The sequence below is a fragment of the Heterocephalus glaber genome, unplaced genomic scaffold (genome assembly GCF_053883595.1).
Source record: "Heterocephalus glaber isolate CG9 unplaced genomic scaffold, H.glaber_assembly_v1.0 deba00001720, whole genome shotgun sequence".
Classification (NCBI taxonomy): domain Eukaryota; kingdom Metazoa; phylum Chordata; class Mammalia; order Rodentia; family Bathyergidae; genus Heterocephalus; species Heterocephalus glaber.
In genome coordinates this window covers 611,189-634,417 of record NW_028258433.1, presented here as the reverse complement: position 1 = coordinate 634,417, position 23,229 = coordinate 611,189, and the positions used below count along the sequence as shown (strand labels likewise).

Below are 23,229 nucleotides of genomic sequence, written 5' to 3'. Positions count from 1 at the left end.
GATATCTTTATGGTTTTGACTATTAGCATTGGAAAGGATTGTGACTCAAATTCCAACCCATTCAATAATTGCATTTTCAATAACATTCTACTGCTGCCAATCCAACCCAGCTGTCTACTGGGTTAAGAGCAAAAGTGTTAATTGTCCTAGAATTTCCTCAGCACTACAATTTCCTGGGCTTGATCAAATGCCCATATGGAACCTCATTTTATCCTTTTATGACTGAAGGATTATCGCTCAGTCCTCACATTTCCCCTCAGGAAGCAAAGGCTCCAGATGCGCCAACCCTCATTATATGATTTTCCAAGACCTATGCATATTTTCTTTGTATATGTAGCTTTGCCATTTATTATTCATTCTCCTGACTAATCTATTAATGTGCTCAGCTTTCTTTATAAATCATGAATTAGCTCTGTGGCATTCTAGTGAACAGTAAAGCTGTCAGAGTGTGACGTGTGGAAGAGTCTTGTGCAGCAAAAATTTCCTCCTGCTATTAGTTCTAAGAAAATAATATAATACCAGCCAATAGTAACTGCATGTTTTTAACTTATAAGATTTTCAATTTTAAAGGAATATAGGGGCTGTCTATTTTCATCACTCATTTATTCATTCCTTTTGACAAACACTTTATTTGGAGCTGACTTTGCAACAACCACTGTGTTAGATGTTAGGGAACAAAAACAAATAAACATAATTAGGCATTTTATAGCTCCTTCAACACCCAGGTATCCACCTAAGAGATAACAAGGAAAAATGACAAATTAGATCACAAGGAGTCAACCTTAATGTTCACAATTTTTTTATATTTTAGCTGTTTCACAATTCTGTTATCTTAACACAAATTGCAAATCACTGGCCAACAGGCTAAATTCAAATATGATTTGTTTGGCCCAAACCATGTTTGTAGGAGTCTGACACAGTATTTTTCAAAGCAAATCAAGAATTTCACAAAATGTAACTGATTTTTAATGCTATCTCTACTTTACCTACCAACATTTACATTCCCACAGAACACATACCCCCTAGAGATGAGCTGTAGCTGCCCCTGTGAAGAGGCCTCACCCTTTCAGGACCCTAACCCTAACCCTCACGTCCCTCCACACACCAGCTCTGTAAAATCTCTGCATCTGCACAAGTTTCAAAGATGGAAAAGAAGTGATAAGCTCAGAGGGCACTCTGAGTGGAGAAAACTGAATGACAGAATAATTGCCTAAAGCCGTAAAGAACTGCCCTACCCACTGGATGTGCAAACATGGTGCACCCAGCACAATTTCCTCAGTTCTATGAAACTAAGGGCTGCCAAGGGCATCTGTATTTTCACCCTTTACTGTAAGTATAGTTTATCATATGTCAGATGGCATAAAGAATAATTCTAGTCACTTTCTAAGACTGAAGTTCTTAATGTCGATAATCAAAATATTAGGTATTTCTCACTTTCCTTCTCTATCTAGTAATAAGGATTGTAGCTTCTATTTTCTACTTTTTGGTTAAATTTTTATGAGTATACAATACTGTGCTAAAACGAAAAATGTAGACATCTTCCCCATTCATTTCCAAAACTTAGAATTGACTTGTTCTCAGATTAACTAGTAATCAGGAAAAGCAAACTAAAATTACAATTAAAATCTTTGTCATAAAACCCCACGGCTAGAATGTGTGAAATAGGAAGGAACCTTGTAAATAAAATGCAGTTACTTCCAAGATCAATCTGTCAACATTCAGGAAGGCTAATGATGCAGCTATTCCATAACCCACAGCGGAACTTGTAGTACATGTCCCAGAGTATGACCTTTCAACCTTTGTTCTTTAGTAAGACATACTTTTTACATTACAACCACATACATCTAATGAAAAGAAATGCTTAACAAAACATCTTAAAAATGTGCAAATAATTTTGTTATTTACATAATATACAAGTTACAATCTTTATTGTTTTATGTTGGTTGCAATCTATTAAGTTAATTTCAAGACGTGTTAATGAGTGACAGTTTGAAAAACAATGGCCTAGGGCATGGCTGTCATGTAACTATGGAGTTACTTATCAGAAATTTTGTTGCACTACTTTTGCTAAGAGTTAAAAATTAAAAATAATCTCAATGTCCTCTAACCACCAAGAAAAATAAAATTACACATTAATATCATGTTCAAGTCATAGAGCAATTAAAGTGAATAAATTAAATGCATCCATTTAATCTCAGAAAACAATGCTATCTTTTTACTAAAAAAATCAAGCTATGTACACTCTGTATGTACACTGTAAACCTCAAACTAGAGCTACTATATGTACTTCCTGGATGTATACATACATAGTAAAAGGATGAAATCCAAGAAACATTCACACTTATCAATAGCAGTTTTCCTGGGGAAGGTGCATCAGGAAGGGATTGAGATAAGAGTTTGAGGCTACAGCTATGTCTGAAACATTTTTTTCTCTTTAGAAAATGCAAAAAACCCAGCATCTCCTAAATACAGATGTATATCAAAGGTATTTTCTGCATTTTTAAGAGTTAAAAAATAAATATTTAAAATAATTTTAAAAGATTACCTTTTCAAGGTACATTTTTATCCTATAAGACAGCAACTTGGAGGATTTGAAAATCACTCTCTAATAGCCAGGAGATATCAGAATTAGAGGCATCAATGGGGGGCTTGGATGTTAATATTTAGGATTTACTATACCTTGGGTCAGAAAATGAAGCTAGCCTAAATGATTATGCTTTCAAAATTATTTACAGCTGGACCTTTCGAGAAACTAAGCTCATTTAGGGTTTCTGAGCATTAAAATGTCCTACTCCCAAATGCACCTTGCTTATTCTGAAACTTTGGTGGTTAAAACACCACCTGGTGCTGAACACACAAGATTTTAGCTGACTCCTTACACTGCCACCTACTAAAATAATGTAGAAGGACTGTGCAGAAACCTTGTGGATTAATAATGCTGACTATTTTCTGTGGTCCAGTTTCCTGAAGAACGGAAGGGTCACTTATTAGAGAAGCCATTTGTTATCATGCCTGTGACTACTGTGGCTATGAGATCTGGCACTGTCCCCTCTCCTGAGTGTGAACCCCTTCACCATCCTCACCCTTCAGAGACACCTCTGTGCAGATCTAAGGTGCTGAGCAGTATTCAAAATTGGTTTGACCTAAGCAATATACACCTTTATGTGTATAGTTTTAATAGCCTCAGGCTCAATTCCATCTATAGCTTATGAAATTCAGAAGTTCTCATTAATAGTAAAGCCATAAATCATATGTTGGTTTCACCCTTGACTACTAAAACTATTAACACTTGGAATCAGTGTTACCACGACTCATTTCTCTAGCATAGTTTTGCACGCAACATACAAATTTCATCTACTACCTTACTTATGAAGCAAGCTTTGGGATCACAGAAAGAACACAGTGAATGAGAAAAGAACACCTGAATTTTGGCCACATGAAAGCTTTCTGACTTTGGACAAGTGCCTTCACTGTTTCGAAATCCAGTTTGTCTGTACTTTTTCACGTGTTTACATGTGAACTTAATGAGTTTGTATGGCTGGGAAATTTGGTGTAAAATAAAAAGCATAAAATGTAAGGTGGTGCTGTTATTAGTGGTAATAGCAATAAATGCAATATCTATATCCTATTATACAATGTAAATAAACACCTGAGAGCACTATTTCCTTATTTGTACATCATAGCCCATTTAGATTTTCTATAGCTCTTACTGCTAAAGCCTTAATCGGTTTCACATTTCTCTCAACTACTAATTCAAATTCTTATACATAATTTCTTTTACAGCTTCAGAGAGCAAGTACTCAGATTACTTTTCAAAGTTAATACCCAAGGATTTCTTTGGGTTCCTGGGAACCTGGCTTACCAATGCAAGGAGTGCAATACCAAACTCCTGGTATTCATATTTTTTTATGATACAACTAAATTTTGTGCTTTTCAGTGTCCTGAAACCATGTGTCTGACTTCAACTCATCGACATTAAGGAAAAAATATCACTGATAATGAATTACTATACTGTGTTCCTATTTTTTAAATGCCCTAAATTCCAAGATATTTAAAATGTTTTCAAATAATTGAAAATGAGGTAGTTTTCCCATTGCAATCTGAAAAATTGCAAATCCAACATCCATATCCATTTCTTTGCGCTACTTTTCAGTGTGTGTCTCCCAGACAAGGAGTATACAATAATATGTGACCAATATCTGCATCAAAACACTGGTGATTTAGCAAACTAAACATCAAGTGCTGCTCTTACTTCCATGTACATCAAATGTCCTTGCAAATCACAAATACACAGGATAAAATGCCACATGGATGCCTCTGTCAGAGTGGGTCCTGCCTCAGCATGAGCACAGCTGGCCCTCTATCCCTAAGCATCTATCTCCTCTGGTCACTAACCTCACGGCACTGAAATGAAAGCACTAGGATGCACTAAACCTTTGTAGGTTGTGCTGCTGCCAACATGGAGGTGGCCACTGCATCACAGGAGCCACAAGACTTTCATGATAGGACACTAAGAACAGAAAAAAACTAAGTTTTCTAAACTTCTGTCTCGACACAAATCAAGTGTAATCATTACTTACCGTGATGGTCAGCTTTAACATACTTAAGATACCTTAAAAGGAAGAAAGGTCTATTCTGGTTTAGTTTTGGAGGTTTCAGTCCATTCCAGGCTGACCTGATTGCTGGGGCTGTGGTGAAGCAGACAGCCACGGCAGGTGCCCAGGCCAGAGAAAGCTGCTTACATCATGGTGTACAGAAGTGAAAGAAAGAGGGAGGATCTGGGGCCCCCAATATCTCCTTCAAAGCATCCTCCCATGACCTAACTTCTGCTAGACCTTCTTCTACTGGACCCCACCTCCTAGAGGTTCCATCACTTTCCAAGAGCACATAGGTTAGTGAACAAAACCCTAACACATAGGCCTCTAGGGGACACTTGTCTAACCCATAGCATGAACCGCTTACATGAAAGATTTTGTTTCCCAGAAAGATCAAGCTTTAATTTTCTTGCATTTCTTTGTGTTCTGATCCATGGTTCCAGAGTAGAAAGGTGGTAAACTTTTTCTACAAATGGCCATACAGTGAATATTTAAGGCTTTGCAGGCCATCCAATCTCTGTTGTGACAAATCTGCTGTTGCAGGGAAGGTAGCACAGACAACACAGGAAGGATGAAGGGAGTTGGGCTCTAGTACAATTTCATTCCCAAGGGCAGGTGGCAAGACAGATGTGGCACACAGACCATGGCTGCAGACCCTCCTGTGGAGACACTCACTGATCAGCCCAGCATTCACCAGTTTCTATAATAGCTAAGGAATGTTTTACCATATTGAAAAATTTACATTATTCTCTCCTTTGTATATGTAAGTATCTAGACACAGCATGCAAGAAGATCTATACTGACTTTTTACATGGACAATTAGAGCATGAACACTAGAATTTTTTTTTAAATCCTTTCATAAAAACACCTGAGAATTTAAATTTCAAAGTATTAAAATTATGTCTTCACAGCAAATAAACATATGAAAAAATGTTCAAAATCATTGATCATTCGAGAGATGTAGAGGAAAACAACACTGACATTCCACCTCACCCCAGAAAGAATGGCTGCTATCAAAAAATCAACCAATGGGGCCAGGGATTTAGTTCAGTGGTTCCACCACCTGCCTCACAAGCAGAAGGACCTGAGTTCGATCCCCGGTACCAAAAAAAAAAAAAGAAATCAACCAATAACAAATGCTGGCAGGGGTGTGGGGAGAAAGCAACCCTTCATTGTTGGCAGGAGTGCAAACTGGTGCAACCACTGTGGAAACCAACATGGAAATACCTCAAACAACTAGGATTAGAAGTCCTATTTGACCCAGCTATTCCCCTGCTGGGTATCTTCCCAAAACAATTAAAAGAATCATACCACAGTGATATATGCTCTCCCATGTTTATAGCGGCACAGTTTGTAACAACTAAAACTTGGAAACAGCCCAATTGCCCATCAACTGGAGACTGGACAAAGAAGTGGGTTTTTTATAAAATGGAGTACTACTCAGCCATAAAGAACGAAAAACTAGAGACATTTATAGCCAAGTGGATGCACATTGAGGCCATACTCTTAAGTGAAATAAGTAGGACACACATATAAATACCGAATAGTTTCTCTGGTGTGAAAAACTAAAAGTGTAAATAAGGATTAAAATGTATAACTGATATTGTGAAATAGGAAGAAAAGGTCTAAAGGAGTAGGGGAAGTGGGAGGGCTAGGGAAAAGGAAAGAAGGGAAAAGAAAAAATATGAGAAAAGAAAAAAATGGAAACAAGGTCTTTGTAAATAGGTAAGGATGGTGGGGGTGAAGGGAGGGCAGGGGAATGGGGAAAAAATAAGAACCAAGATACATCATGTAAAGGTACAAGATCCCAATGATGAATGTAACTGCATTGTATACCTAAAATGTACCAATAAATTTAATGGAAAAAAAATTATGGCTTCATTAAAATAATTTTATTTAAAACTGATATGAATTGAGATTTGTATTCTGCCTTTTTACTGCATAATTTTGAATATTTTCAGAGAGAATAATTTAAAATTTTCAATTTAATTATTCTTTATATTTTGATTACAATATATTTATATTTTGCATGCTTTAGATAGGATTAAATTATTTTTTAATCCCTAAGGAAACTGAGATATAATTACAAATGAAGATTGTTTTAGAAATAGAAATTACCAAAGTAGAATTCAGAAAATAAAAAGGTTATAAAGTTCTAAAAAAATCTTCAAAGAAGCTATCAAGTTAAATCAGTTAAATGTTAAAACTGAGTGCACCACATGAAATTCATAAAGAAGAAATGATAATATCTATACATAATGAAGATTAGAGTACTGATCAAGGCACTAAAAAAGGAGCAAGAAATCCAGATGTGATGTGCACACCTCTAATCTCAGCACTTGGAAGGCTGAGGCAGGAGGATCACCAGGAGTTTGAGGTCAGCCTGAGCTATCTAGTGAGTTCAAGGCCAGCCTGAATTACATAAAAATACCCTGTATCAAAAATAAAACAAATGCATATATACATACATACATACATTTATAGCAAGAAAAATATCTTTATTCAGTCTAGTGTCTGAATTGGTAGGATAAAATTCTAGAAAATTTAGTTTATTAAATCAATATTTAATTGTTTCACTGGCCCATTTTTCTGAATATAAGAATAGTACAGAATAAAAAATTCTGTCATTTAATCTTATGACATTCACTATATAAAAATAATAACTTTATACATTTCTCAAAATTTTCTATTGCAGCAATAGATTTGTCAAGGTAGAAAAGACCATATTTTATTTAACAGACTCAATTTATAACTTTTAAATGTACAGGCTGTACAGGCTGTAAAGGGTATACAGGCTTCCTAGATACTTTTCCCAGCTTCATCATATAAAATATATTTTGGTTCATTCAAATAATGAAAAAATTCATATTAAAATTTAATTTTTGAATGTAATTTTTTGGAAAAAATATTTGAGAGGCAATGCTAACTTTAAAAAGTTACTACTGTGGATAATTTCTATAAAATCATGCAACAAAAAGCAAAGTAGAGAGACTTGAAGTCCTTGTACTCTAAAGTTAGCAGGGATATTTTTGAATGGTGGCATCCTAGACAATTTTCATGTATTTCATATTTCATTTGTGTAAACAATAAGCCATATTTAAATAATAAAAAGCAATAAATGTTACTAAAGTAAATAACACACCATTCTTCTCATGTCTACAACATTTTCATGGCCATACATTTTTAGGTGACATAACCACAGGATCCATGACCAGTTATGAGATGTTTCCCCAAAGCCTCATGTGATCATCTATGTGGGGCTTTTTGGAGGTGGCTGGATCTACAGTGTGTGACGCTGGGATCAAGGATGTAATGCTGGGATTGATTCATGGTGTGATATAACATTAAAGGTGCTAAGGGGGGGGGTGAGTGCTACCCCTCCAAAGGACAGGAATCCTGAATAGATTATAGGGGACAGAAAGAGGGCTGCTATTGTCCCTTGTCACTTGCTGCTTGCTGCTTCACTGTTGGCTGCTTCACTGTTGGCTCCATTCTGCCAACCCTGCTTTGCCATGAACTATTTCTCCTCTGTGATGGCCCTCTGCCATGACACTCTGCCTGGGAGCCCACTAATTATGGACTGAAGCCTCTATAAGCTGTAAGCCAAAATAAAGATTTCCTCCTTTAACTTAAGGTATTGGGTATTTTGTCTCAGCAATGAGAAAAGTAACTAAGACAAATCACATACTAGCTTTGAAATAAACTGTTTTTTCTGTATGTAGTAGTGCCCCTTATATGTGAGAGATACTAAGATCCTCAGTAGACACCTGAGATAGTGGACAGTAGTGAACCTTCTATATATCACGACTCTTCCTATACTTACATACCTTTGATAAAGTTTATGTTATAAATTAGGCACAGTGAAAGGCTACCAATGACAATTTTTAAATGGAGAAATTAAAATATACTGTAATAAAAATTATGTAAATGTGATCTCTCTCTCAAAATATCTTATGCTACTCTACTGTATTTTGGGGCTGCAACGGATCCTGGGTAACTAAAGCCTTGGAGAGGGGAGGATTACTGTCCACATACTCATGGTTCCAGGATATATGCTGAGCTACTTTTCCCATGATGAAAAATGTTTTGCCCAGATCATGCTGTCTAGGTGGCAGTGGTGTGTGTGTGTTTGTAAAGTGAACAACTTGGGAAGAAGCACATGGGAATGGCCACATGGCTCTAACCCAAGATCCTACCTCTACTCACAGATTTCTAAGACCACAAGCTAGAGCCAACTGGACAGGACAGTGGTTTTGAAGAAACATTGAGAACATGCAACAACACAATAGGGGCCTTTTTCATAATGATGATGATGACAGTGACAAAACAATGACATTTAATCCTGTACTTGGTAAAGTAAGTGTTTTTAAGTAGACCAGAGCTCTTCTTTTTCTTCTTACACACTGTAATCTAATATTCAGTAAACCATAATTGTGCTTTGTTACCTTAAACCTTACTGGAAACTGCCTGATTGATGAACAGACAGTTTTAGCCAATGCCTGCCTTCCTCCAATAGAAAAAGGAGAATATTGTACATGGGATATTAATACAATAGTTAGTCTAGGTAAATGCTCATAATGAAAGCAAAAGAAATTTGTATGATACTCATCTTCATGATCAATGATGCTCCTAACAGAGGGTTCCATCATTAACTCCTGCCCATAATTAAATTAGGTAGTAACAATTTATTCTAATTATGCTTACTTGGTTAAGTATAGTACCTAGATATCTTTTAGGGTATTTCATGACCCCATTAAAATGCCCAGTGCATGAAGTTGCTATTAAAATACCATCACTCCCACGATAATAGTGTTAGGTGATCCTCACATTTACCACATTTAATCTAGGGGAATTTTGCTACTATTCTTAAAAATTCCCCTCAAATCAAAAACATTACATAACTTTTTAACTTCCTAATATTTTAGAATATTATTTCCATCGGGCAGTGGTGGTGAACCCAGAGCACATGTGCCGCAATGGGCTGTTTGTTATTACTGAAAGATCTAAAAGGTTTGCTATTACTGCCGTGGGGCATAAGCCCAGGTTTGCAATGCTAGCATTAAATATCTTCTGAGTTTTTTTTTTTAATGTTCAAAAGAGGATAATAAGCTCTTGAACCAAGTGCTAATTAAAACTTTAATGCAAAATTATCTAAGAACTTAAAATTTAAGCATTTCCAAATCAAACAAGGGCAAATAAATTGAATGTCTTTACGCAAGTCTCTTAAATGTTGTGACAATTAGAATATCTTCTTTGGAAGAGCTATAGAATTTTCTAGGAATTAATCATTTTTTCTATTTTGGTGCTAATATAAAAAAGTGGTCATTTCTTTAACTAGGTACTATTTGGAGGTCATAAAAATAACAATATGATTAAAGGCTTCATTATTATTTTATTTCATTTCTATCTGATTAACAATACAAGGAGCAATATAAACATTTCATTTTTATTAGATGCTAGAAATCTCTTTGTAAAGATGTCATCTTTAACCATTGCCTACTTAGCCAATGTGATAGTTACTTTTATGTCTCTATGTGGCTAGGCCATAGTGCCTAATTGTTTGGTGAACCAGTCCAGACACTGCTGCAAAAGTATTTTTAGATGTGATTAACACATAAATAAATACAGCTTGAGTAAAGCAGATTACATTCTATAATATAAGTGGGCCACATTCAAGCAGTTGACAGCCTTAAGAAAGCAACACTGAGCTTCTCAGGGCAAGAACAAAAACTGCCTGAAGATGGCCTTCACATGCCAACTGAAATATTAATTCTTCTACAAGTAATCATCTTGCCAGCCTGCCCTGCAGTTTCCAGACTTTCCAGTCCACAGTTGCATGAATGAATTCCAAAACAAATCTATCTACCCACCTATAAAACCTATACCCACATTCTATTGGTTTTGTTTCTCAAAAGATCCTGAATACAACCAATCACTCGGGAACATATTTATGAACTTTAAAAATTCAATGCAAAGAGGCTTTCTGATCATTTCTTTTCCATAACCAATGTTATATCCCGTTCCATACTTCAGATAGAAATCACTGAACAGTTCAGACAAGCAGGTAGGGTGGAAAATGCCAGAAAGCCCACTTTAAAATCCAAACACTAGACTGACTTAAGACAAATGGGACAAACATTGAAGCTTAACAAGGGATTGAGGGACTATGCCTTAGTTCCCCTGTGCACTAAATGGGGGCACCTCCTACCACTACTGTTTCCCTCCCAAGGCTCTAAATAAAATGAAGTCTATTGAAAGAATGTTTTAAGTTATAAAGAAGTGCACACTGGCAGGAAGAGCTTGAGAGGTGAAAATAATAAATCACAACCACCCACACAAACCTCATTATGAAGGCATGGGTTAAAGCAAGAGGCGCTTCCCATTTTGTTTCTACAACAAAGTGTCACACATATGTCACTGGGTGACTGCAATTACTGTGCTGCTCTTCAGCTAAAGGGAGCAGTCATACACAAAGCACTTGTTTCTAAAATGGGAGCCACATCGAAACTGAGAACATATGGAACTATCATGTACACGTGCATAGCACAAGATTGTGCCCAGATGAAGCAGAGCTGAACTTGGGAATGCAGTCATCCTGTTCAGATATGTATCATCAAGAAAGGCCAGCCATTATGACAAGGTACGGGGCCTAGGGCACTGGTGTTCTTCTACCTATGACTCACATGTTAAAAACACAGAAAAGCTTCCTCCATGGGACTAAAACTCAGAGAGACTGGAACACTGACATGTTCACTTGAGGCCCGCAAAGCAATGCTCAAAACATTCTAGCAGGCTTATGCATCTCCATATTACTTATAATTCTGTAACCACAACTGCAGTCACTTTCCTCCTTAATGTCGAGTACCTCCTCTGAGATGCAGGCACTACCAAGCACTGTGGCTGAGGGAAGGTCAAGAAGACCTTCCAGGAGCTGTTAACCAGCAGAATGGGGACCTAAACCGCAGGGACCATCCAGCCTCTCTTTGGGAAGTGTCTCATGAAAATCAAGCTCAGAGAAAATAAAAGTGAAGAAAAATGAAGAGACACCAAGTTCCAACGATGCTGCCATGCCGGCAACAGTATCTAAGACTTCACAATTTTGAATAAGGGAGAAAGTAGTTTGGAAGCCTCTGGGAGCTTTCATGTTACATGAAGAAAGAGGCTGATGAAATCTGAGCCTGTTTCAATGCAGATCCAATTGACGGAAGGACTGGAACATTGCTAGTGTCCTGGATAGAGCCTCACCTGAAGGAGAAGACTCCCCTGAAACATGACACCATGTGAACCAATAAAGTCTCTTTAGGGTTAGAAAAAAAAGGTGGGGGAGACAAGACTAGCGAGTTCAAGAAACAGAGACAGGCACGGTTGAACAAGGTATGGGGTCAGGATTTTAGGTTCAATGGGAAAGGGAATGATGACAGCCAATTTAGATTTTCAAAAACTGTCTTAACTGCAGAATAAAGGCCAAAATAATAGAGTAGGTGTAAGAGCAGGCATGAACTAGAATATGGGAAGTGAGGAAAGAGTGGGAGATACCATTTAAAGCAGAGGCAACAGGACACGCTGAGGTTGTTGACTCAAGCAGCAGAGCTGACAAGTGTTATTATTTACTAGAACAGGGATGCCTAGGGAGGAACAAACTCAGTGAGGAAGAACTGGGAACAGTATTGTGGAAATGTTCACTTCAAGATATCTATTAGACCCCTGTGCTGAGTTATTAAATAATTAGCCAAATACATATGGAGCTCAGTGAAATTACATTAATTGGGAATAACATTAATTTTTGGAGATTTGGCTTTTATAGCCTAGCTATGGATTAGACCATATGGGAAAAGTGAAAATAAAGGATCAAAAGCCCAAGACTGACCCACAGGACACTCTCACAGTCAGGAAAAACACTGTATCCTATGCTCACACAGACAGTGCTCAAGGGGAGACTTAAAACACAAGGCCAGAAGGAAGCAGTAAAGCCAGAGATATCATAATAGGTGAGAAAGTGTTTTTCAAAAAGAAGGGCATTATGGTTTGAATCTTAAATGTCCCTCAAAGGTTCATGTGTTTAAGGCTTGTTCCCCAGTCAGCGGCACTACTGGGAAGTGATGGAACTTTTTGGAGGTGGAGCCTAGTGAAAGAAAGTGAGGTCACTGTGGGCATGTCCTTGAAGACCATAGTGGGTTCCAAGCTACTTCCTGTTACCTCACTCTTTGCTTCCTGCTGCCATGAGCTAAACAGTCCTCCTCCACAACATACTGTCTGCCATGTATACTGCCTTGCCACAGACCCAAAGTGACAGGACCAGTGACCATGAACCTAAATCTCTGAATCCATAAGCCAAAAGAAACCTTTCTTCCTTGTAAGCTGATTTTCTCCAGTATTTTGTCATAGCAGCAAAAAGGTGACTAATACAGAGGTGTGTGCCACTGTGCCAAGGGCCCCCAAAAGGTTAGGAAAGATAACAACTAAAGTGACCACTAGAGTTGCTGAATGGAAGTTATTGAGGATTCTGGCAAAAACAGTCCTTGGAGTATGATGGAAAGGGAGCTAATTAGAAAGCAATGAAGAAAGGTTAGAGAGGATGAAATGTGGAACAATCTCCACAGACATCTCTTTCAAAGTCTCCCTACAAGCAAAACTGCAAAATGGGTGGAGGAAGTGGGGCCAAGGAAGTTTTCTTGTGTAACAAAGAATTAGTCACAAATGTACATAGTGTAACACAGATGCAGAGATAAACATTACACATATGTACATGTGCATGCACATATACATCTCTATGTACATGTGCATGCACATATACATCTCTGTGTACATATATATGCACACACATTTATGCTTTTTGAAACAGAACAATTTGTTCACCCCCACAGAAAGGATCTAGGCATTTAGTGCAAAATGGATATTTAGTTTATATTACAGAACTTTTTGTATTAGAAGAACCATAGGAATCTTCAGGACATTTCATCTGCCCCCACCATCCCCTGAAGTAACACTGACAAGGGCCAGTGGGGTGCGTTGCAGAAACTCAGGGTTCACAAGACTAGAGAGGTCCTTCTGTTGCTTTGTATCAAGCACTTCTGAGTAGCACAGAAAAGTCTTGGTAGAGAAGGCTTTGCCCCTTCCTGTAACACAACACTCCTCCCCAAACCTTGGTTTAAAAATTCCAGTAAGCTTGGATATGTTCTACAAATTCCCAATAAATGTAAGACTGAGACAAAAGGAGACAGAGAAATTTTAGCTTAAATATTGTCATTGTTTTTCAGGAATTATGTTGGTCAGTCATAAATACTGGGTAGAAACACTAAACTGGATTTTTTTTTGTTCCCTTTTAAACAAAAAAGTTTCATTTCCACCCATTCTTCAGAGTGATCTGTGATTCTTAAAGAGGATATATAAAAAACGGAATGGTTGCAAGAGGAAGATTTTAATTGAAGAACTAATAGCAAAATAGCAAAAAGCTCACACTTAAATCTAAGTATATTATTTAAAAATTATGAGAAGAAGTGGGATATAGCTCAGTGGCACAGCACCAGCCTGGCAAGCTCGAAGTCCTGAGTTCAATCCCTGGTACCAAAAAAAATTATGAGGAACATTTTAAAACTAATGTCCCAGAAAACTGGAATATGCAAAACAGTGGAGCCAGGACTATGGCTGGTGAGGACAGGAGGGAATGTAGAGAGAGTGACAGAAGAATGTCAATATTTTTTATTTGATTGGTTGAAGAGTGTATTTGATTTTTATAATTGTATATTTTTATAAGATTTCATCTGATATTTTATAACTATATTTTATAAGATTTCATTTGACTTTGAGTGTATTTTATATTTTTTAATTTCACATTTTTGTTTCTTATAAAAGATATACATAGTTTATACCTATTTACACACACACATATATTTTCCTATCATGAAAGCTAGTACAGCACTTTGTCAAAATATGTCAAAGATTTTTAAATGTTTATTCACTTTAGCCAAAGAATTCTACTACTAAGACCCCATCCTAGGAAAATACTTCAAGATACAAAGATTTATATCCAGTAATGCACATGGGAGTGTTATTCAAAATAACAAAAATGATATTTCCCCAAAGATGAAGTAAAAATAACCAACATGTATATGAAAAGGTGTTCGACATCATTAAGCATCAGGGAAATGCAAATGAAAGCAACTACGAGATATAATCTAATACCCATTAGGATTGCTATTACCAAAAATCAAAAGATAACAAGCATTAGTGAGGTAGTAAAGAAAAGGGAACTTTTACATACTGTTGGTGGGAATGTAGACTGGTACCGCTATTTGGAAAACAATATGGAGGTTTCTAAAGAAATTAAAACTACCATATGGTCTAGTAATCCCTCTTCTGGATATATGCTCAAAGACATTGACACTACTACTTTGAAAAGAATATCCACACCCATGTTCATTATAATATTATGCATAGTAGCCCAAATATGGAAACAACACAACTGTCAATGTATGAACAGTTAAAGAAACATATATATACACATATATATGAATATTACTCAGTCTCAAAAAGAACAAAATCCTGGATGGCCCTAGAGAACATTATGTTAAGTGAAATAAGCTATACACAGAAAGAAAAATATCACATTATCTTACTTATATTTGAAATCTAAAAAAATGCAAATATATATACAGAGACAAAGAACAAAATAGTAGTTATTAAGAGGGGGAAAGAAAGGAGATATAGGTGAGAGTTTGTGAAGCAGCATATACGTAGGATGAACAAATCTAATGATCTAATGTACAACATGAGGATGAAGAGTATAGGGAACAAAATTGTACTGTATATAGGATTCCTGGTAAATGAGTATATTTTTGCTGCTCTTGCTCAAAAAATTTTTTTTAAAAATGTGCAGCTATGTGAAATAGGTACATTAATTTGTTTCAATATAGTAGCTCTTTTTCTATGTGTCCCATAACATCATGCTACAGAACTTAAATACACACAATGAATTTTATTTTAAAAAATAAAATAACAGAAATTGGCAAATGAGCAAAATGATCAAACAAATAATTTTTCCAGAGTATAGAATGTTATGCAGCCATTAAAAATCAGGTTCCTAGGGCTGGGGTTTTAGCTCAGTGGTTCTGCTGCCTGCCTCACAAGTGCAAGGACCTGGGTTCGATCCCCAGTACCACAAAAAAAAAAAAAAATGTCCCTGAAGACTATTTAACAAGAATTGATTAACTCTTACCATAAAAATTTAAAAAGTTATACTGTACTGCAAAACAATACATCTCAGACGATCCCAATTTTGAAAACTGTATGATAAAAAGACTGGCTATAAACACACAAAGTTCACAATGCTTTTCTCAGTGGTAGGATTATGGGTGATTTGCATTTTCTCTATGTTATCATATTTGCCAATTTAGCAACAATGAAATTTTATTTTTATAATCAGAGATTTAATAATTTAAAATTTTAAGTTTTAGCAGAATGGGAAGGGGCAGTTGATAGAAATAATTATAATGGAGCAAAATATAATGCATCTAGCTTTTTCCTAAAGAGAAATCCGATGTCTATTTGTTTTTTCTCTTTAGATGAGGTGTCATTTTCTAATATGACATGCAATACTTTTTCCTTGTCTTTCATTTTCAGAAGTTTGATTAGGGTATGTCCTGATGTGCATTTCTTTGTGATATCCTTTGTTGCATTTTCTCTGCTTCTTAAATCTGTAAATCATACTTTTGCCAAATTTAGGAAGTTTTCTGCCTGTCCTCTTTCTCCAGGTCTCTAGTGACAGGAATATCACTCACAGGTGCCTGATAATTAATTTCTTTTTTAAAAAAAAATAAGGAAAAGTGAGTTTTATTTTGACAGTGTTGCCTGGTAATAAATTAAGTACATATTAAGTTTATGAAGTACAGCTGTTAAGTCTACATCTGCTGGTGGCTTTTTCACTTTAAAGATAAGACCAAAATCAAAACCTCGGAACTTTTCAACATGACAGGATCAAAGTAGAGCTATAATTGTAAATACAATTAATATAGCAAACATTATTCTAATAAGCTACACAAAAACATAACAAACATCTACTATACTCAATTTTAAGTGCTGCCACTGAAATCAATTACAGTGGTACCTTGGTTTATGCACTTAATTTGTTTTACGATTTTGGAAAAGAGAGCTGCATTTGTGTTTCTGCAGGGCCATGGTTTTGTCTGTCATCGAATGAGGAGTTTGTGAGCAGAAGTAAAACTCTGCTAAACACTTCTGCATTCATGAACCAAGGTATTGCTGTATATATGTTTATTCTGATACTACCAGAAAGTGTGTAGGCTCAAATACTGATAATGGGCATTTAAAATTCAATTGATAGAATACCTAGAAAGTAGGTGAGTTGGAACCTCTGGAAAATTTTTTGATATTCACTGGAAACAGTTTTTGAAAGATAGGGAAGGCTACTCTTTTACTATAAATTAGGAGCTTCAAAATCATCTACCTTTAGTGCTTTCAATTGTCGCAGAGCCACAATCCAAAGACTCAAATAATTTTAAATCATCACTAATATTATTAAGCAGAAATTCTCCTGTGTCAGTACTTTTAATGTTGTGTACATCAAACTATAACAAAAGACAGCTATCACAAGATGCAGCCCCTCTGCTTCATGAACAGCACATGTATTACAGTAAACCAAGTTTATATTCCACCATCAAATGTGGTTCCCCCATGAGTTCACTTTATAATGGATCATTGAAAATATCTTTAAATCTGATAGTCTCATTATTACCCCTCAAAATATCCAGTGAAAGGTTTGAGCTTGAAAGAAATGGAAGACGCTGAACCTGTTGTACAGCCTTGAATTCCATTTGTAATTTTAGAGGAGCAAAGAGACCCTGGATGTTCCTTAGTGTGGAAAAATTCATTTTATCTTGGTTGAGCTGGAAATTTTTTTCTGACAATTCAAGAGGATGACTTGGTAACAGTTCATTTTTCACACAAGAAAAACCTTTCCACAGAAGATCATGACTTTCAAAAGGCCCACTTGCTCCAAGTTCAGTAACTGGAATACTGTCCTTTAGCTGAGATCCAAGTCCTCCAGTATTCACCTTCAGCCCACTCTGTGAACACCCCCTCGGTTCAATTTGATAATTAATTCCTTTATTTCCTCTCTATTACTGAGATTGGATAATTTCTATTATTGTATCTTCCAATTTATTGATTCTTTCTGTCCCTTTCATTCTTCCATTGAGAACATCCACTGAGCTTTTTTATTCAAATTTGTTATATTTTTCAGTTCTAAAATTTCAACTTGGTTCTTCTTTATATCTTCTGTTTTTTGTTGATATTTATTTTATTCATTTCAAACATGTTTGTAATTTCTCTCTGGAACACTGCAAAGCGTTTGAGATATAAGTTATACACAATAACATTAAAACAACTCGGGGTTTAGAACATTCACACAGTTAGGCAGCTATCACCGCTACCTAATTCCAAAACATCTGTGCCATGTCAACACAAACACCATATTCGTCAGCACTCACTCACACCACTCTCTCCAGTCCCTTCCATTAATCTACTATCTGTCTCTGGATTTGCCTACTTTAATCATTTTGTATAAATGGAATCATATGATATATGACATTCTATGTCTGAGGTTTTTTACATTAACTTTATTGGTACATTTTAGGTATACAATACAGTTACATTCATCATTGGGATCTTGTACCTTTACATGATGTATCTTGGTTCTTGTTTTTCCCCCATTCCCATGCCCTCCTTTCACCCCTTCCACCCTTCCCTATTTACAAAGACTTTGTTTCCATTTGTTTCCTTTTCTCATATTTTTTCTTTTCCCTTCTTTTCTTGGCCCTACCACTCCCACTTCCCCTATTCCTTTAGACCTTTTCTTCCTATTTCACATTATCTGTTATACCCTTGAGTCCTTATTTACATTTTCAGTTTCTCACACCAGAGAAACTATTTGGTATTTATACATGTGGGTGCTATTTATTTCACTTAAGAGTATTGTCTCAATGTGCATCCACTTAGCTATAAATGTCTCTAGTTTCTCATTCTGTCTGGCTTCTTTTATGTAACATAATGTTTTCAAAGCTCATCCATGTTACTGTATGGATAATTATTTCATTCCTTTTTGTGCTAGGAAGATGTTTCATGATATGGGCATATGATATTTCTTTTATGCCTTCATCAATGATGGACATTTCTCTTGTTTCTACTATTCAACAATGCTATGAACATGTTATGAACATGATGAACAATGCTATCAGCATCTGAGTCAAGTTTTTGCATGGACTTTCATTCCTAGGATTAGAATTATATAGTAACTATGTCTAGTTTTGAGGAACAGCTGAACTGATTTTCAAGGTGGATGCATCATTTTACAGTCACCCACAATGTACAGGATTCTAGCTCCTCCACATCCTCATTAACATTCTTATTGCCCTTTTTTTTTTACTGTAGTCATCCTAGTGGGTGTGTAACATGTTTCACTGTGGTTTTGATTTGCATTTCCTTAAAGCCCTTGAACATCTTCATGTGTTGTTAAACTATTTTTTTATGCTGCTGTTTTAAAATCATTGTCAGGTGATACTAACATAGATAGGCATCAATTGTCTTTTTTAGTCTGAGATTTTTCTAGATCTTAGTATGACAAATGCTTCTTTATTGAAGCCTGTACAGTTTGCATACTTTATTACTGTGTTGTGAGAAGCTGACTCTTATTTAACATGTTCCTGCTGGCTTGAATCACTGGTGGTACATGCAAGACTGTCCTATGCCACCCAATGGAACAGTCATGCATATACCATCGGTGGTTCAGAGCTGTCTGGAAGCAAGACATATGAATTGTGGCCCTGTTGTGAATGTGTTAAACCTTTTGAAAATGCTCTGGTAGAGGAAACTGGAGTGGGAGGAAGGAACTTTTCCTGTAGGGATGCAAATTCAGACTTTCTAGGTGGCCTCCGCTGAGACATGGTCAGGGTACATGGCATCATCATCACTGGGCATGGTGAATGTGCTAATGCTACATAGGCTTCCTCTGACACCGGCACCTTTTGGAGGACAGGGACCCATTGTAACTCGCAGATGGGGGGTGGAAGTCCAGGTTTGCAGAGGACTGTAATATTGATTATTCCCAAAGCAGGCTGTGAAGAGTTAACCCCACAATTGGATTGTTTTGAGAAGTGAGTCTGGCTGAAGCCTACATGCTAAGGTCAGAGTAACTCTCACCCAAATTCCATGTCCACAACTAAAACCTTCTGACAGAGGGACAATGTTCTAATTACACCATATATTTTGTCTATTCTGTTCATAATTTGAGAACACTTGGTCTTGTCCTTTATGAGCCTTGCTTACATTAATTTTCATAGAAACTGCATGTAGCTTGCCTTTAGCCCAATTGATTGCCAATAAAAGTCAGCTCCTGGGACTGACCAGTGCCTTTGTCGATTGCACGGGCATTGGTCATCCTGTCACCCAGCTTTCTCTCCTAGTTCTGTCTTTTAGTTGCATTTCTCAGGCCTATGTCATATCATGGGCAGGATACTGGAATCTAACCACAGGGATCTACAGTACAAGTTCCCTCCACTAACACCATCCTGGCAGGAGGCAGCTGAAATACAGCCTTATTATATCACAGCCTTATTACATCACAGATTTATTACAGCCTAGGCTCCCCACTTGGTTGGAAGGGGGCTGCAATCATTTCCATGGTATTTGGATACAGCAAGTTGGTGATCATCTAAGTTCCCTCTCTTGCTGTTCTTTTGTCTACGGAGAATAAGCTTTTCCTGGATCTTTGCCATATGTACCCATTAGAAGATTTTGGTCACCAGCTTCTTGTGCTCTGAATCAGAGATATCAGACAGGAAGAAAACCCAAGGACCTCACTCATTCCTCAGATCTCGAGGCTTGAGCTTGCCTGCCTTCTTCTCTCCTTCAGGTATTTCTTCTGTTTTTTCATAAAGTCCACACCACCACTCCCAGTACAGAGGAGGAGGCATCTGGGCTAACTTACCACCTATCCCACCAGAGAGGAGGTGAGCCACCCCACCACCACCCTGCATTGAAATGAGAAGACAGGTAAACAAGCCTCAGAACCAGACTTCCAGATCACCTACAGAAACCCCAAAGAGAAACGAAATGGAACACTGGTACTCAACCACCTGGACTCCCTGAGCTGGTAACCAAAGAGGTATCTGGGAAAAATGAAATCAGAAGTAATTTCTCAGATAAAGGCACAGACTGTGCTCATAGTGCAAGACATGATTAATAAATCTAGAGAGGAGCTGAGGAACATGATGGAATCCCAACAAAGGAAACAAATGGAATCCATAAAACACATGCAAACAGATTTCCAGAAGATTAGAAACTCCATTGTAAATCTGGGCAGCAGAATGAGCCAATATGAGGACAGAATTTCAGATATAGAAGATAAGATTGCAATTAGTGACCAGGAAAAGAAAAATTGTTTTAAAACTGAAATCAACCCAGCACATGCTAGATGATCAAAAGAAGAATAACATAAGACTGATCGGAGTCAATGAAGAAACAGGAGAGTGAAGATGACATAAAAAAAAAAACCGTTCACAGACGTAATGACAGAAAACTTCCCAAGCAGGGGAAAAGAAGTTGACATACAGGTAAGTGAGGCATATAGGATGACAACTAGCCATGATAAAAAAAAAACTACACATAGGCATATAATTGTTAAGATTCCAGAAACCCAACAGAAGAACAAAGTTCAATAAGCAGTTAGAGAAGAGAAACAAATCACATAGAAAGGAAAGCCCATCAGAATCACAGCAGACTTCTCAAAGCAAACCATCAAGGCAAGATGAGCTTGGAGTGACGTATTCCAAGCCCTAAAGGAAAACAGCCTCCAACCCAGATTGATGTACTTTGCAAAACTATCATTCAAAATTGATGGGGAAATAAGATTACTTTCATGAAAAAGAGCACCTTAGAAACTTCATTAATACCAAACTAGCACTCCAAACAATTTTACACAATAACCTAAGAACAGACAATGAGGATCACAACCCCAGGAAGCCCTGCAGAATGAATCCATCAGGCACAATAAGAAATTAAATGCAAAGGGGAAGAATTCAAGAAAAAGAAAAAGTTATGACAATGATAAGTCAATACATATCAGTTATAACCATCAATGTTAATGGTCTCAATTCACCAATCAAAAGAAAGAGACTGGCAAAACGGGTCAAGAAGCAAGGTGCAACAATATGCTGCATACAAGAAACACATTTAATTCAAAAAGAAACTCATAGACTGAAAGTTAAAGGGTGGAAAACAATACTCCATGTGACAGAAACCTGAAAAAAAGCAGGAGTAGCTATCCTCTTTGCAGATCAAGTAGATTTCAAACCAACACTGATGCAGAGAGACACAGAAGGACACTACATCCTTGTAGAGGGAACAATCCAAGAGGAAGAGATGACAATCATAAACATGTATGCACCAAACACTAGTGCGCCCAATTATATAAAAAATATACTGCAGGACATGAAAAAATCATATAAGCACTGATACAATAGTAGTGTGGGACTTCAATACCACACTGTCACAAATAGATAGATCAACTACACAAAAAATAAGCAACAAAATACTAGAACTCAATCAAACTCTTGAACACATGAACTAAGATGTTTACAGAGTGTTCCACCCCACAAAATCAGAATACACATTCTTTTCAGCTGCACATGGGTCACATATTCACTCATAGAACATGTTTAAGTGCAAAGGCATTGAAGTTATCCCCTGTATATTGTTACACCATAGTGCCATGAAATTGGAGATCAACTATTGAGAGTAATGCTACATAATTCTAGGGAAAAATCATTTGAGTAGGCCTAGTTCTCCTGCCTACAGGCCAGCTATGACATTCCAGACATAACTGCATTTTGGCCTAGGGTCACAACTGAGACCTCAGGACATGTATGTTCATGCCTCATTTGATTTTAACATCCTAAAGTACCTCAGGCAGAGTGTGCTAACTAATGGTGTCCAAAGCCCCTATACAGTTGGTTTGTTGGACAATGTACTTCAGACTTATTCTCTGGTTCCTTATGATGTTTTTCACCTTGCGAAAACGTGCCTATCCCCAGCTCAGTATCTCCACTTTCAGGTGGAACTGAGTTCTTTAATCAGGGAACAGGCTCATAAAAATGCTCAGGGAGATGCTCAGTGGAGAGAAGTTACCATCGACATGTTCTCAGGCACTGGTGACTTTTCGGATTTAAGCAGGCAGGCCTGTTGCCCAGCATTACTCTTTCACCAGCTAGAGGACCTCCTGCAAAGGGCTTGGGCTTCTGTGCCAGTTGATAGTGCGCTGACGAAATCTTTTACTCAAATCATGCAAGGACCATTGGAAACTTACACAGAATTTATAGCGAGATTACAACAAACTATTAGGAGACAGATTTCTAATTCCCAGGCAGCAGATATCCTGATCTTACAGCTAGCCTATGAAAATGCTAATATGAATTCCAAACAGGCAATAAATCCTGTTCGCTCCTCTAAAGATCTTGGAGCATATATTAAGGCATGCCAGAATATTGGATCTCCTTTATACAATTCGGCTCTGACGGCTCAAGCCATCTCCCAACATTTACATGGTACACACAGCGATTTAAAA

The 23,229-nt window shown here is 37.0% G+C and overlaps 1 protein-coding gene and 1 pseudogene across 8 annotated transcripts in view; both read right to left on the bottom strand.

Annotated features, from left to right (window-relative positions):
• The window catches only part of Mtus2 (microtubule associated scaffold protein 2), a 716,842-nt gene that overhangs the window by 531,006 nt on the left and 162,607 nt on the right, over positions 1 to 23,229 (bottom strand). The window lies entirely within an intron of this gene.
• LOC147821669 (proteasome maturation protein pseudogene) overlaps positions 16,409 to 23,229 on the bottom strand; it is a 169,088-nt pseudogene continuing 162,267 nt past the window's right edge.